At 35.2% G+C, this 14,521-nt stretch overlaps 1 non-coding gene across 1 annotated transcript; it reads left to right on the top strand.

Moving 5' to 3' along the window:
• The first annotated feature begins 227 nt into the window (after nucleotides 1-227).
• LOC121229850 (small nucleolar RNA R71) lies at nucleotides 228-334 on the top strand. The gene has a single exon (XR_005927805.1). It is a non-coding gene; the product is annotated as a small nucleolar RNA R71 (small nucleolar RNA).
• The last annotated feature ends 14,187 nt before the right edge of the window (nucleotides 335-14,521 follow it).

A 14,521-nucleotide genomic window follows, 5' to 3' on the forward strand; every position in this document is an offset into this window, starting at 1 on the left:
TTTTACCTGATTAGAGAGCATAGTGACTGAGTCGATGTTAAAAGCACTGGTTGCTTTTGTGGGCTTTGTCCTTATGACTTGCCATTGATAATTATTCAGTGACATCTCTTCTATAAATTCATAAGCCTCCTCAGGTGTCTTATTATTGATAGTCCGACTAGTAGCTGTATCAATCATCCGTTTAGTCGAAGGATTCAGGCCATTGTGAAAAGTTTAGCCAAAGTGGTAATACATGGTAAGGGAACCTTCTCAAAAGATCCTTGTATCTCTCCCATGCATCATAGAGTGTTTCGAGATCCATTTGCACAAAAGAAGAGATGTCATTCCTCAACTTAGCCGTTGTAGCCGGCGAAAAATATTTTGTAATATCCCAAAATTGGGTCTAGTTGGAATAGAGGTTTCGGGACCACAAAATCTGAGATATAAATAATTATTTTATGATTAGTTTGAGGTCTATGATATGATTTCATGATTGTGTGAAAATTTCGTGAAGAAATTCTATGCATAAAGTGCTTAATTCGAAGTTAGGGACTAAATTGAATAAGTTGCAAAACTTGCATTCTAGAAGTTTCTAGTATGAAATTGATTTGAAATATTAATTAGGAGGTCTTAAATAGCAATTTGACCAATTTCTAAGTTATGGACAAAAATTGGACATGGATGGAATTTTTGGAAAGTTTAGTAGTAAGGGTATTTTGGTCATTTAGGGGTAAAATGAATTAAAATACAAAATTAAAAGCCAAATTTGCTCATCTTCTTCACCATGGACGTGTATACCAAGGGAGACTCCATGGCTAGGGTTTTCAAGCTTCCCAAGCTCAATTGTAAGTCCGTTCTAACCCCGTTTTTCAAGTTCTTTACGTTTTTGAAGTCCCGGTAACTTGATTTAGCTTATGCTAGCAATAATTCAACCTAGGGTTCATATTTGGAAAAATACCCAAGGTAAATTTGTGTATTCTGGTGTTTTATGATACAATATGAGGTTTTAAATTATGTTAGACAACTTGTGCTACTCGGTTTTAAGTGAAAACGAGCAAAAGGGCTTAATCGGTAAAAATACCTAATAGTCATAAGTATATGTTAGAGTGAGAATTTGATGTTGCCATAGAAGGGAAAAGTGATCATCATGTCATAAAACATAAGAATAAGGGATGAAGTTTAATTCCCAAGCCTAGGGGCAAAAGTATAAATATGCAAAAGTTTAGGGGCAAAATTGTAATTTTCCAAAGTTTGAGTTAAGGACTGTTTTGAATAGTACATTAATTAAATAAGTAAAATATGATGTTTTAGATCCCGGAAAATGAGATTTGAACCTAGAATGAGAGAAAAATCGAAAATTGGGAAAGTTGGTAAAATGGCCGTTTTAATATCAAGGTAAGTTCATATGTATAATAAGCATTAATTTATGCATGTTTCAATGTAAAATTGATATATTTACTATGATCTCCAAGGTGTTGAAAGTATGTAAGTTGGTATGATAATAATACAACAATAATGCTGTAATTTATATTTGAAAGTTAAATTTAGTGAATTAATTGAATTATGTTAAATTAAATGATTATGGTGCCAAGTTTATGAATTGATTTAAAAATATGTCTATGGTACATGAAGTGCATTGAATTATCATACATAAATGTGATTTCTATGATTATGGATATTATGGGAAATTGTAAGTTCATATGATTTTTAATAAGACAATGTGTAATTTAATGTTATTGCGTTGATATTAAATGAGATGTAAGTTTATATGTAAGTAATACATCACTATTACTTGTATTATGATATTTTATAAAAATATTGGAAATATGTTTGTGGATAATTACTTGATTGGTGAAATTGTTGGAAAAGAGAGAGAAATCCCGATTGAACCTTCGGAAAGATTGGATGATACAGATGGTATGTAGCTAGGTCACATGTATAGTGCTGAGTGCACATCATGTGTACAAGAGAGCTACAAGACATTATGATGTAGCTAGGTCGCATGGGTGATACTATGTGTACACCATGTAGACAAGAGAGCTACGGGATATATGTAGCTAGGTCGCATGCGTGGTTCCAAGTGAAGGACACCATGTAGACAAGAGAGTTACGAGATAAACTGGCTAGGTCACATGGGTGGTACTAAGTGTTCACCATGTGTACAAGAGAGCCGAACTATATGATGGGTGGAGCTATGTGCTGAAACCACCAAGTATCGAGGATTGATCCGAAGTGTTCAACGGGAGACTCTCTATGTATTGCTTTGTGAGTTTTGTGATGAATAAGTGCAGGAACTTGGTTATGTAAATGATGTGTTCATTAAGTGACCAGGATGTGGTAAGGTTATAAACAAGTAAGTTATACATGAGGATGATTTTATGGTGACCTTGTGATCATGGGCCTATACTTGTGATGTATGAAATGTGGTGAAAATGATTTGTGATATGTATGTTAAAATGAGGTTAATACAAAGAAAGTGTGAAATAGTGAATTAGCAATAAAACTGTTTTGGACAGTAGCAGTGACGTGATTTTGTAAAATCACCAAAAATAGTATAAATTGAATCAGAGACTTAATGAGATATCAAATTAAAGCTTAATGAATCTATTTTCATATAAAAGAAACATAGGAAGCAAAGGAGTTCTATATTTTGAGATATTTATGTTTTTGTGAGACTGGTTCAGAATGATTACGTGATCCCTTGTTCTGACTTTGGAAAATCAAAAAAATTTGGAGAAAACTAATTAGAGGCTCAAAATTATATTTTTAAAATCCATAATGAGTCTATTTTCAAGATAAATCAACAAGAACATTATCCGAGTTCTGTACTGTGAGATAATTATTTTTTAGTGAAGAGAGGTCAGAACTGTCAGAAAGTGAAATAGGGGAAATTTTAATGAATAAACTGTACTAATTGGCTAAACAAAAAATTATGAAAAGTTTATGGTAGAAATATATGTGAGTCTAGTTTCAGGGGAAATTTACGGATCTTAATTTGGAGCTCTATAGCTCAAATTATAAATAATTAAGTGACTATGACTCGTGTGGACAGTTTGATGTGAACATTTATTAGTAAATTGTGAAATCGTACTTACAAGAATGCTATATACATTAAGGATGTGGAATGGAGAGGAGGAGGAGGAAAATAAATATATGTGGAATACATGGAAACTATGGTATATGAAATATTGATATAATGAAACAAATGATATGTGTTTATAAGAAAACAAAAAGAGAATGTTATGTATCATGACATGTATATATATATGACTAGTCTCAATATAATGCTTGTTGGGTATGGAATTGAATTGAAATGTTTCAGGCAAACATGTTATTCTGCGCATCTGAATTGTGGTATTTTATAAAGATATGATCTAGCTTTAAATATGAATGCTTGATGATTAAGCTGAAGATATTTGGTAAGATGATAATCTTGGTATAAATGTATAAGTGGTACTATAATAAACAAGGTAAAATGAGTATGAGAGACACATGTATGATGACATACAAATGCTATGTTTGTGGTTTAATTGAGGATGTTTAATCATTAAATGAATACCATGTTATATGCTTTTGATTTTGTATAAGTGTGTAAGAGATCAAGGTTGACCAAAGCTTGGAAAATAGCCTAGGTATATTCCACACAGGTAGAGACACGACCATGTGTCTCAGCCGTGTATGGAACACGACTTTTTGGACACGGGCGTGTGGAGCCTTAAAGCATGAAATTTCCAAGATTTTTGTAAGTTCTCGGTTTAGTCCCAACCCTTTCTAAGTATGTTTTGGGCTCCGTAGACTCAAATGAGGACTATGTGTAAGAGAATGAACGCTTTGAAATATGAATAAATTTATGGCTCGTATTTTAGTTTAATGTTTGTATGTTTGTCTGGTAACGCCTCGTACCTTAGCCCAGCCTCGGATACGGGTAAGGGGTGTTACATATTTAGTAAGAATTTTTCGATCATTTTTTCCCAAGTAGTGATTGACCCTCGTGGTAACGAGTTCAACCACTGTTTAGCTTTGTTCCTCAATGAAAAGGGAAATAACTGAAGGCGAATGGCTTCATCAAAAATGCCATTGATTTTAAAAGAATCACAGAATTCCAGAAAATTTGCCAAATGATTGTTTGGGTCCTCATCCTGCAAACCATCAAACTGAACAAATTGTTGTATCATTTCAATTATGGTAGGTTTTAGTTCAAAATTATTTGCAGCAACTACAGGCCTAACTATACTTGACTCAATTCCTATTAAAGTAGGTTTAGCGTAATCATACATAGTGCGTGGAGTAGGATTCTGATTTATTGGATCAGCGGCAATTGTAGAAGGTAGCGGGTTTTCCTGATTTTCAGCCGTCTCCTCGGTTGGGGTGGAAATATCATCCTCTTGCTCTTCCTCTATGTATCTTAGGCTTTGCCTTATTTTTCTTCGGTTTCTGCGAGCTATGCGATCGATCCCACTATCAAAAAGTAATAGTCCCGACGAGTTTCTTCTAGTCATAAACTATAAAAACCTTCTAGAAGGAAAAAGAAAATTTAGTAACAAAAATCAAAATAAAATTTAAATTGCAATAAAATAAATGGCTAAAGTAATAAAAATTAAGTGTTCCTAATATCTTAGTTCCCCGGCAACGGTGCCAAAAACTTGATGTGATATGAATCGTGATAAGTTTTATAATTTATGAATGTCTGTTCTTCAAAACTTAACTATTAACACGACAAAGGCAAGCGCACCTTATCGGACAGTAGTATAACTTATGGCAAGACCGGGATGTCGAACCCAAAGGAACTAAAAGTACTAGTATTAACTTTCTTTTTACTATCTAGCCTAAAAATAAAGGGGTTTGTTTTATCTAAACTAATTACTAAACTAAGAATGCACAGAAAGTAAATTCGGGAAATAAATTTTGGGAAAACTGAATGATTTGGACAATACCCAAGGGAAAAATTGTAACGCCCCACGCCCGAGACCGTCGCCGGAGTCGAGTATGAGGTGTTACTAAGCTTAATTTAACATATTTAGAACTTTGGATTATTTATTTCTACATTCACAGCTTTTAAGCTACTTGCATCACAGTCACAAGAAAAATCATATCTCGATTTACGAAACTTGAAATCAAGATCCATAAATTTTCCCTAAATCTAGACTCATATACCTATCTACTAATTTTTTTCTAGAATTTTTGGTTGGGCCAATTAGTACAGTTTATTAGTTAAAGTTACCCCTATTTCAGGACTTGATTGGTCTGACCTCTGTTTACTACGAACCACATTTCTCTCTGTAAAAAATCCATATGACTATGAGATTTGTTTCTAATGAAACTAGACTCAATAAGGATTCTGAGAATATAAAATACACTACCTAATTATATCTTTACAATTTATGGTGAATTTCTAAAGTTGGAATAGGGGATTCAGAAACTGCTATGACCCTGTTTCACTAAAATTCAAATATCTTGTAACATATAATTCCTTTACCTGTTTCATTTGTTTATGTGAAACTAGACATAATAAGCTTCAATTTGATATGTATTCCATCACCAAGTTCAATTTCTATGATTTTTAGTAAATTTTTAAACTCGCGTCAGTGTTGCTGCAGTATTCTGTTTATGGCAAATTTCATCCCTTTTATGAGTTTTTATGCACTAAGTATCTTAATAATTTTCCTTAACATCAAATATAATCTAAACTAAATATTTTCATACTTTATCATTATCAAGCATTTCCTCAACCATTCCATCACCATACCATAAGATCATTTACACAAAAAAATATATTGCTATACATGCCATACTTAAATTTACAAGCCATTACCAAAAGTCTTCCGGATAGTGTGACTGAGCCTTCGACCTATCCCGACTCCTGAGCTGGCTTGTCCAAAACTACAATGAGTAAGAAGGAGGGAGTAAGCATAAATCTTAGTAAGTTCATATGCAAATAATAAGTAACATAACAAACATCATACCAATCAACATTAGCATGTATCACTAAAACACATATCACATTTTTAATCATTTTTCATCATCTTATTACCTTATCGTGGTTGTATCAATACTCAACCCGAGGGTTAAATACATACCTGTCCAAAATAACCATTTCACATCACTCACCAATACTTCTCTTTACATCTCGAATATTCCTCCATTGAGTAGAACTTTACCCGTTGAACACATCGGAATATAATTCGGATACATGGATAACTTGCACATAAGCGCCATATATGCAATCAAGCAATCATGTAACCGCCCATAAGCAACTCGGACTCAACTCAACGAGCTCAGGCGTTCGCATCCATAAGTGAACTCGGACTCAACTCAACGAGTTCGGATGCCTAGTTACATCTCACGAACTCGGACTCAACTCAACGAGTTCGGACATTCGCATCCATAAGTGAACTCGACTCAACTCAATGAGTTCGGATGCTCAATCGTCCTAGTGACATGTCACTTGTATCCTAATCTATTCCTAAGGTTCAAACGGGATTTTTCCTCGAACACTTATCCTTGCCGTCTTCCGTAGAATGCCGAAATCAATACTCGGTAACAATTATATTTAACAAGTAGTTCACATAATTTACATATTATTTGAAATTAACCACAAAGCATACATTTCATAATAAAATTCAGCATAACATATAATTAACATCAATAACTTAAAAATAACCATTATGATACATTATTTACACATGAACTTACCTTGGTACCAAAATACAAAGATTTTGCAATTTAGTCCACAATCTTTTCTTTTCCTCGATTGAGGTCGATTCCACGTCTTTCTTGATCTAAAATAACACATTTAGCTTATTTAATACTCACATTATCAAATTAATCCTTAACTCAAATTTTGGCAAAATTACAATTTTACCCCTAAACTTTTGCATATTTACATTTTTGCCCCTAGGCTCGGGATTAAATTTATTCCTTATTCTTATGTTTTACAACATGCTGATCACTTTTCTCTTCTATGGCAACATCAAATTCTCACTCTAACATGTACTTGTGACTATTAGGTATTTTTACCATTAAGCCCTTTTACTCGTTTTTGCTTAAAATCGAGTAGTACAAGTTGTCTAACATAATTTAAAACTTCATATTCTATCATAAAACATCAAAATACACAAATTTCACCTATGGGTATTTTTCCAAATATAAACCCTAGGTTAAATTATTGCTAACATAAGCTTTATCGAGTTACCGGGATCTCAAAATCGTAAAAATCATTAAAAACGGGGCTTGGAATCACTTACTATGGAGCTTGGAAGCTTGAAACAAACCCTAGCTATGGAGAACCCTTGAAATTTCGGCCTAATGAAGAAGATGGACAAAAATTGGCTTTTAATTTTGTTTTTAATTCATTTTAATAACTAAATGACCAAAATACCCTTACTACTAAACTTTCCAAAAATTCCTTCCATGTCCTAATTTTGTCCATGAACTTAAAATTGGTCAAATTGCTATTTAAGACCTCCTCATTAATATTCCAAAACAATTTCATACTAAAAACTTCTAGAATGCAAGTTTTGCAACTTATTCGATTTAGTCCCTACTTTCAATTTAAGCACTTTAGGCATAGAATTTCATCACGAAATTTTCACACAATCATGAATCATATCATAAACCTAAAAATAATTATAAAATAATTATTTCTATCTCGGATTTATGGTCACGAAACCACTATTCCGATTAGGCCCTAATTCGGGATATTACAACTCTCCCCCCTTTAAGGATTTTCGTCCTCGAAAATCTTACCGGTAAACAGATGTGGGTATCGATTTCTCATAGTTTCTTCGGATTCCCATGTAGCTTCTTCTACTCCATGCCTTTGCCACAACACCTTCACAAGTGCAACATTTTCATTCCTTAGTTGTTTGACCTCTCGAGCTAAAATCTTAATCGGTTCTTCTTCGTAGGTCATATCTGGTTGTAGTTCAATTTCTGTCGGTGAAACTACATGTGAAGGATCCGAACGATACCGACGTAACATAGATACGTGGAACACATCATGAATCTTCTCTAATTAGGTGGTAATGCTAGCCGATATGCTACCGGTCCAACTTTTTCAATTACTTCATACGGCCCAACAAAATGCGGACTTAATTTGCCCTTCCGTCCAAATCTAAGGACTTTCTTCCACGGAGTCACCTTTAAAAATCCTTTATCACCAACTTGAAATTCAATGTCCTTTCGCTTTAGGTCTGCATAAGATTTCTGTCTATCTGAAGCAGCTTTCAAACAATCTCGAATTATCTTCACTTTTTCTTCAGTTTCTTTTATTAGATCAACTCCATAAATCTGATTTTCCTTGAGTTCAGTCCAATACAATGGTGTTCGACACTTACGACCATATAATGCTTCATAAGGTGCCATTTTCAAGCTCGTCTGATAACTATTATTGTAAGCAAATTCCACCAACGGTAAGTATCTTTCCCAACTTCTTTGAAATTCCAATACACAACATGTAAGCATATCTTCAAGAATCTGAATTATTCTTTCTGATTGTCCATCAGTTTGTGAATGAAAAGTAGTACTGAAATTTAACTTCGTACCTAACGCGTCTTGCAACTTTTGCCAAAACCGCGAGGTAAACCTTGGATCTCTATCTGAAATAATCGATAATGGTATTCCGTGTAATCTAAAAATTTCTCTAATATACAGTTCAGCCAACTTGTTAAGAGAATAATCCGTACGTACCGGGATAAAATGAGCCGACTTAGTTAATCTGTCAACTATTACCCAGATGGCATCTTTCTTTCCCGGAGTCAATGGCAATCCTGAAACAAAATCCATAGTAATCCGATCCCATTTCCATTCAGGAACCATAATAGGCTGGAGTAATCCTGAAGGTACTTGGTGTTCAGCTTTCACCTGTTGACAAATTAAGCATTTGGACACAAACTCTGATATATCTCTTTTCATTCCATTCCACCAATACATTTTCTTCAAGTCATTATACATTTTCGTACTACCCGGATGAATCGAGAAATAACCACTATGTGCTTCCTGTAGGATCTTTTGAATCAATTCCTCATTCTTCGGTACACAAATCCGATCTTTAAATATTAAGCACCCATCAGAACCAATTCTGAAATCTGATCCCGTATCAGCTTCACACTGTTTTCTTTTGGCTAGCAAATCTTGATCATTTTTCTGAGTTTCAGAAATCTCTTGTAAAAACATCGGTCTTGCTCTTAACTCTGCTAGAATCGAACCGTCATCTGACATTTTCAACTGAGTGTTCATAACTCTCAAAGCAAACAACAACTTTCTACTTAAAGCATCGGCAACCACATTCGCTTTTCTCGGATGATAATCAATAACAAGCTCATAATCTTTCAATAACTCCAACCATCTTCGCTGTCTCAAATTCAAGTCTTTTTGTGACATCAAGTATTTAAGACTTTTGTGATCGGTATATACTCGGCACTTTTCACCATACAAATAATGTCGCCAAATCTTCAAAGCAAACACCACTGCAGCCAATTCCAAATCGTGAGTAGGATAATTCCTCTTATGAGGTTTTAACTGCCTCGAAGCATAAGCCACCACTTTTCCTTCTTGCATGAGTACACACCCCAAACCATTTAGAGAAGCATCACTATACACCACAAATTCTTTACCTAATTCGGGTTGTACAAACACTGGTGCTTCAGTTAATAACTTTTTCAATTCTTCAAAACTCTGTTGACATTCTTCCGTCCATTCAAATTTAACATCCTTTCGGAGTAGTCTAGTCATAGGAGCAGCAATTATAGAAAATCCATTTACAAACCGCCGATAATACCCAGCTAGCCCCAAGAAACTTCTAACTTCAGTTACGTTTTTCGGTGGTTTCCAATCAACAATGGCTGAAATTTTACTAGGATCAACCCGTATACCATCACCTGAAACAATATGACCCAAAAATCCAACTTCCCGGAGCCAAAATTCACTTTTACTAAACTTAGCATACAACTGCTTATCTCTCAAAGTTTGCAAAACTATCCTCAAATGCTCAGCATGCTCTGTCTCATTTTTGAATAAATTAAAATATCATCTATAAACACCACAACAAATCTGTCCAAGTATGGCCGAAATATGCGATTCATTAAATCCATAAACACAGCAGGAGCATTTGTCAACCCGAATGGCATAACTAAAAATTCATAATGACCGTACCTTGTTCTAAAAGCAGTTTTAGGCACATCCGACTCCTTTACCCGCAGTTGGTAATACCCAGATCTCAAGTCAATCTTTGAAAACCATGTCGCTCCTTTTAGCTGATCAAACAAATCATCAATTCTTGGCAACGGATACTTGTTTTTGATTGTCACCTTGTTTAACTGCCGATAATCAACACACAACCTCATAGAACCATCCTTCTTTTCACAAATAACACGGGAGCACCCCAAGGTGAAAAACTCGGTCTCACAAAACCTTTATCAGTCAACTCTTGCAACTGCGACTTTAATTCCTTCAACTCTGCTGGTGCCATTCTATACGGAGCAATCGAAATCGGAGCTGTTCCCGATATCAAATCAATACCAAATTCTACTTCCCTGATGGAGGCAAACCCGGCAATTCTTCTGGAAATACGTCCGCAAATTCACACACAACCGGCACTGATTCAACTTTCTTTTCAACTTCTTTTGTATTAATTACATACGCCAAATAAGCTTCATAACCCTTTCTCAGATATCTTTGAGCCGACATTGAAGAAATCATACTAGGCAATGCCTCTGATTTATCTGATTCAACCCGCAGAGTTTCACCATTTTCACACTTTAATTCTATAACCTTTTCTTTGCAATTTATTTTAGCATCATGCAATGTCAACCAATCCATACCCAAAATAACATCAAACTCATCAAACGGCAACAACATCAAGTCGGCCGGAAAGTAATGATCCCGAATCATTAAAGGACATTTCTTACATACTTTATCAATAGTCACACATTTGCCTAACGGATTCGACACTCTAATCATAAATTCTGTGTTCTCAACAGGTATATTCATACTAGACACCAATTTCATGCACACATATGAATGAGTAGAACCGGGATCAATCAAAGCAATAACATTAACATTATAGAGAGAAAATGTACCGGTAATCACATCAGGTGAGGAAGCATCTTCACGCGCTTTAATAGCATAAGTTCTAGCCGGAGCCCTTCCTTCAGGTCTAACCGGTGCATCCCTGGCTACATTCTTACTGCTTGTTTCACTTCCAACTTTTCTCGGATACCTTCCCCTCGAGTCTGCACCACTAGCTTTTACATTCTGAAATTTTTCTTTCTCAGCTCTCTCTGGGCAGTCTCTAATAAAATGATCCGGAGAACCACATCGAAAACATTCATTTGCTCTGCACGGACCAAAATGATTTCTACCACATCGCTGGCACTCGGGTTTAACAAATCTCGAGTCCCCTACACTGGCTGCAGAAGTATTCTGAGATTTAGGACCCACATTTTGCTTCTTATAATTCCCATATGATTGTCCAGCTGAAGCTTGGGAACGAGGATTCATATTCCTTGACTTTCTAGGTTGCTGTGAAAATGAACTACTCATCGGTCTTTTCTTCCAATTTCTAGTCTCAGCCTCTACCTTTTTCTTTTCTTTAAGTAGTTCTTCAGCCTTGCAAGCTCGATCAACCAGTACTATCATTTCTTTTAGTTCAAGGATCCCGACAAATACTTTAATGTCTTCGTTGAGCCCGTCTTCAAATCGTCGGCACATCTTGGCTTCTGTAGGAACATATTCCCTGGCATACTTACTCAATCGAACAAACTCTCTTTCATATTCTGAGACTGTCATATTACCTTGCTTCAGCTCAAGAAACTCTTTACATTTCTGATCAATAAACCTTTCACTAATATATTTCTTCCGAAACTCTTCTTGAAAGAATTCCCAGGTTACCCTCTCTTTTGGTACCACCGAAATCAAAGTCTTCCACCAATTATAGGCTGAATCTCTCAACAAAGATGTAGCACATTTCAAACATTCTTCAGGTGTACAAGATAATTCATCAAATACCCGGATAGAATTTTCAAGCCAGAACTCTGCTTTCTCTGCATCATCATCAATATTTGCTCTAAATTCTTCAGCCCCTTGTTTACGAATTCTGTCAACGGGGGTTCTGTGAAATTTTATCATATCCATACCTTGAGGCATCGGGGGTACAGGTTGAGGAATTGGGGGAGGTGGGGGAGGTCGTACATTTGGGTTCGTACAAACGAACTCAGAGTACCATGCACTCATCATTTGGAGAAAGGCTTCCCGATCCCTTTCTCCTCCTCCCTGACCAACAGTAGGAGGTGGGTTTTCAGTCGGCGCTGCCCCTTCAGCCGGAGCTGGCGCATTACTCTCTACTTCATCTGCCACAGCTGGATCGGGATCCATTTACTATAAAAAAATCATTTAAAAAGGTCAGAAGTCGTCACACTATCACAATTCATACATATGGCATGTATAGCAAAATCCGTACATACAACACGTAGTCCAAGAACCAACTAAACCTGCTCTGATACCACTAAATGTAACGCCCCCACGCCCGAGACCGTCGCCGGAGTCGAGTATGAGGTGTTACTAAGCTTAATTTAACATATTTAGAACTTTGGATTATTTATTTCTACATTCACAGCTTTTAAGCTACTTGCATCACAGTCACAAGAAAAATCATATCTCGAGTTAAGAAACTCGAAATCAAGATCCGTAAATTTTCCCTAAATCTAGACTCATATACCTATCTACTAATTTTTTTCTAGAATTTTTGGTTGGGCCAATTAGTACAGTTTATTAGTTAAAGTTACCCCTGTTTCAGGACTTGATTGGTCAGACCTCTGTTTACTACGAACCACATTTCTCTCTGTAAAAAATCCATATGACTATGAGGTTTGTTTCTAATGAAACTAGACTCAATAAGGATTCTGAGAATATAAAATACACTACCTAATTATATCTTTACAATTTATGGTGAATTTCTAAAGTTGGAACAGGGGATTCAGAAACTGCTATGACCCTGTTTCACTAAAATTCAAATATCTTGTAACATATAATTCCTTTACCTGTTTCATTTGTTTCATGTGAAACTAGACATAATAAGATTCAATTTGATATGTATTCCATCACCAAGTTCAATTTCTATGATTTTTAGTAAATTTTTAAACTCGCGTCAGTGTTGCTGCAGTATTCTGTTTATGGCAAATTTCATCCCTTTTATGAGTTTTTATGCACTAAGTATCTTAATAATTTTCCTTAACATCAAATATAATCTAAACTAAATATTTTCATACTTTATCATTATCAAGCATTTCCTCAACCATTCCATCACCATACCATAAGATCATTTACACAAAAAAATATATTGCTATACATGCCATACTTAAATTTACAAGCCATTACCAAAAGTCTTCCGGATAGTGTGACTGAGCCTTCGACCTATCCCGACTCCTGAGCTGGCTTGTCCCAAACTACAATGAGTAAGAAGGAGGGAGTAAGCATAAATCTTAGTAAGTTCATATGCAAATAATAAGTAACATAACAAACAGTCATACCAATCAACATTAGCATGTATCACTAAAACACATATCACATTTTTAATCATTTTTCATCATCTTATTACCTTATCGTGGTTGTATCAATACTCAACCCGAGGGTTAAATACATACCTGTCCAAAATAACCATTTCACATCACTCACCAATACTTCTCTTTACATCTCGAATATTCCTCCATTGAGTAGAACTTTACCCGTTGAACACATCGGAATATAATTCGGATACATGGATAACTTGCACATAAGTGCCATATATGCAATCAAGCAATCATTTAACCCGCCCATAAGCGAACTCAGACTCAACTCAACGAGCTCAGGCGTTCGCATCCATAAGTGAACTCGGACTCAACTCAACGAGTTCGGATGCTCAATCATCCTAGTGACATGTCACTTGTATCCTAATCTATTCCTAAGGTTCAAACGGGATTTTTCCTCGAACACTTATCCTTGCCGTCTTCCGTAGAATGCCGAAATCAATACTCGGTAACAATTATATTTAACAAGTAGTTCACATAATTTACATATTATTTGAAATTAACCACAAAGCATACATTTCATAATAAAATTCAGCATAACATATAATTAACATCAATAACTTAAAAATAACCATTATGATACATTATTTACACATGAACTTACCTTGGTACCAAAATACAAAGATTTTGCAATTTAGTCCACAATCTTTTCTTTTCCTCGATTGAGGTCGATTCCACGTCTTTCTTGATCTAAAATAACACATTTAGCTTATTTAATACTCACATTATCAAATTAATCCTTAACTCAAATTTTGGCAAAATTACAATTTTACCCCTAAACTTTTGCATATTTACATTTTTGCCCCTAGGCTCGGGATTAAATTTTATTCCTTATTCTTATGTTTTACAACATGCTGATCACTTTTCTCTTCTATGGCAACATCAAATTCTCACTCTAACATGTACTTGTGACTATTAGGTATTTTTACCGATTAAGCCCTTTTACTCGTTTTTGCTTAAAATCGAGTAGTACAAGTTGT

This window comes from Gossypium hirsutum, chromosome A05 (assembly GCF_007990345.1).
Source record: "Gossypium hirsutum isolate 1008001.06 chromosome A05, Gossypium_hirsutum_v2.1, whole genome shotgun sequence".
In the NCBI taxonomy this organism is placed as follows: Eukaryota; Viridiplantae; Streptophyta; class Magnoliopsida; order Malvales; family Malvaceae; genus Gossypium; species Gossypium hirsutum.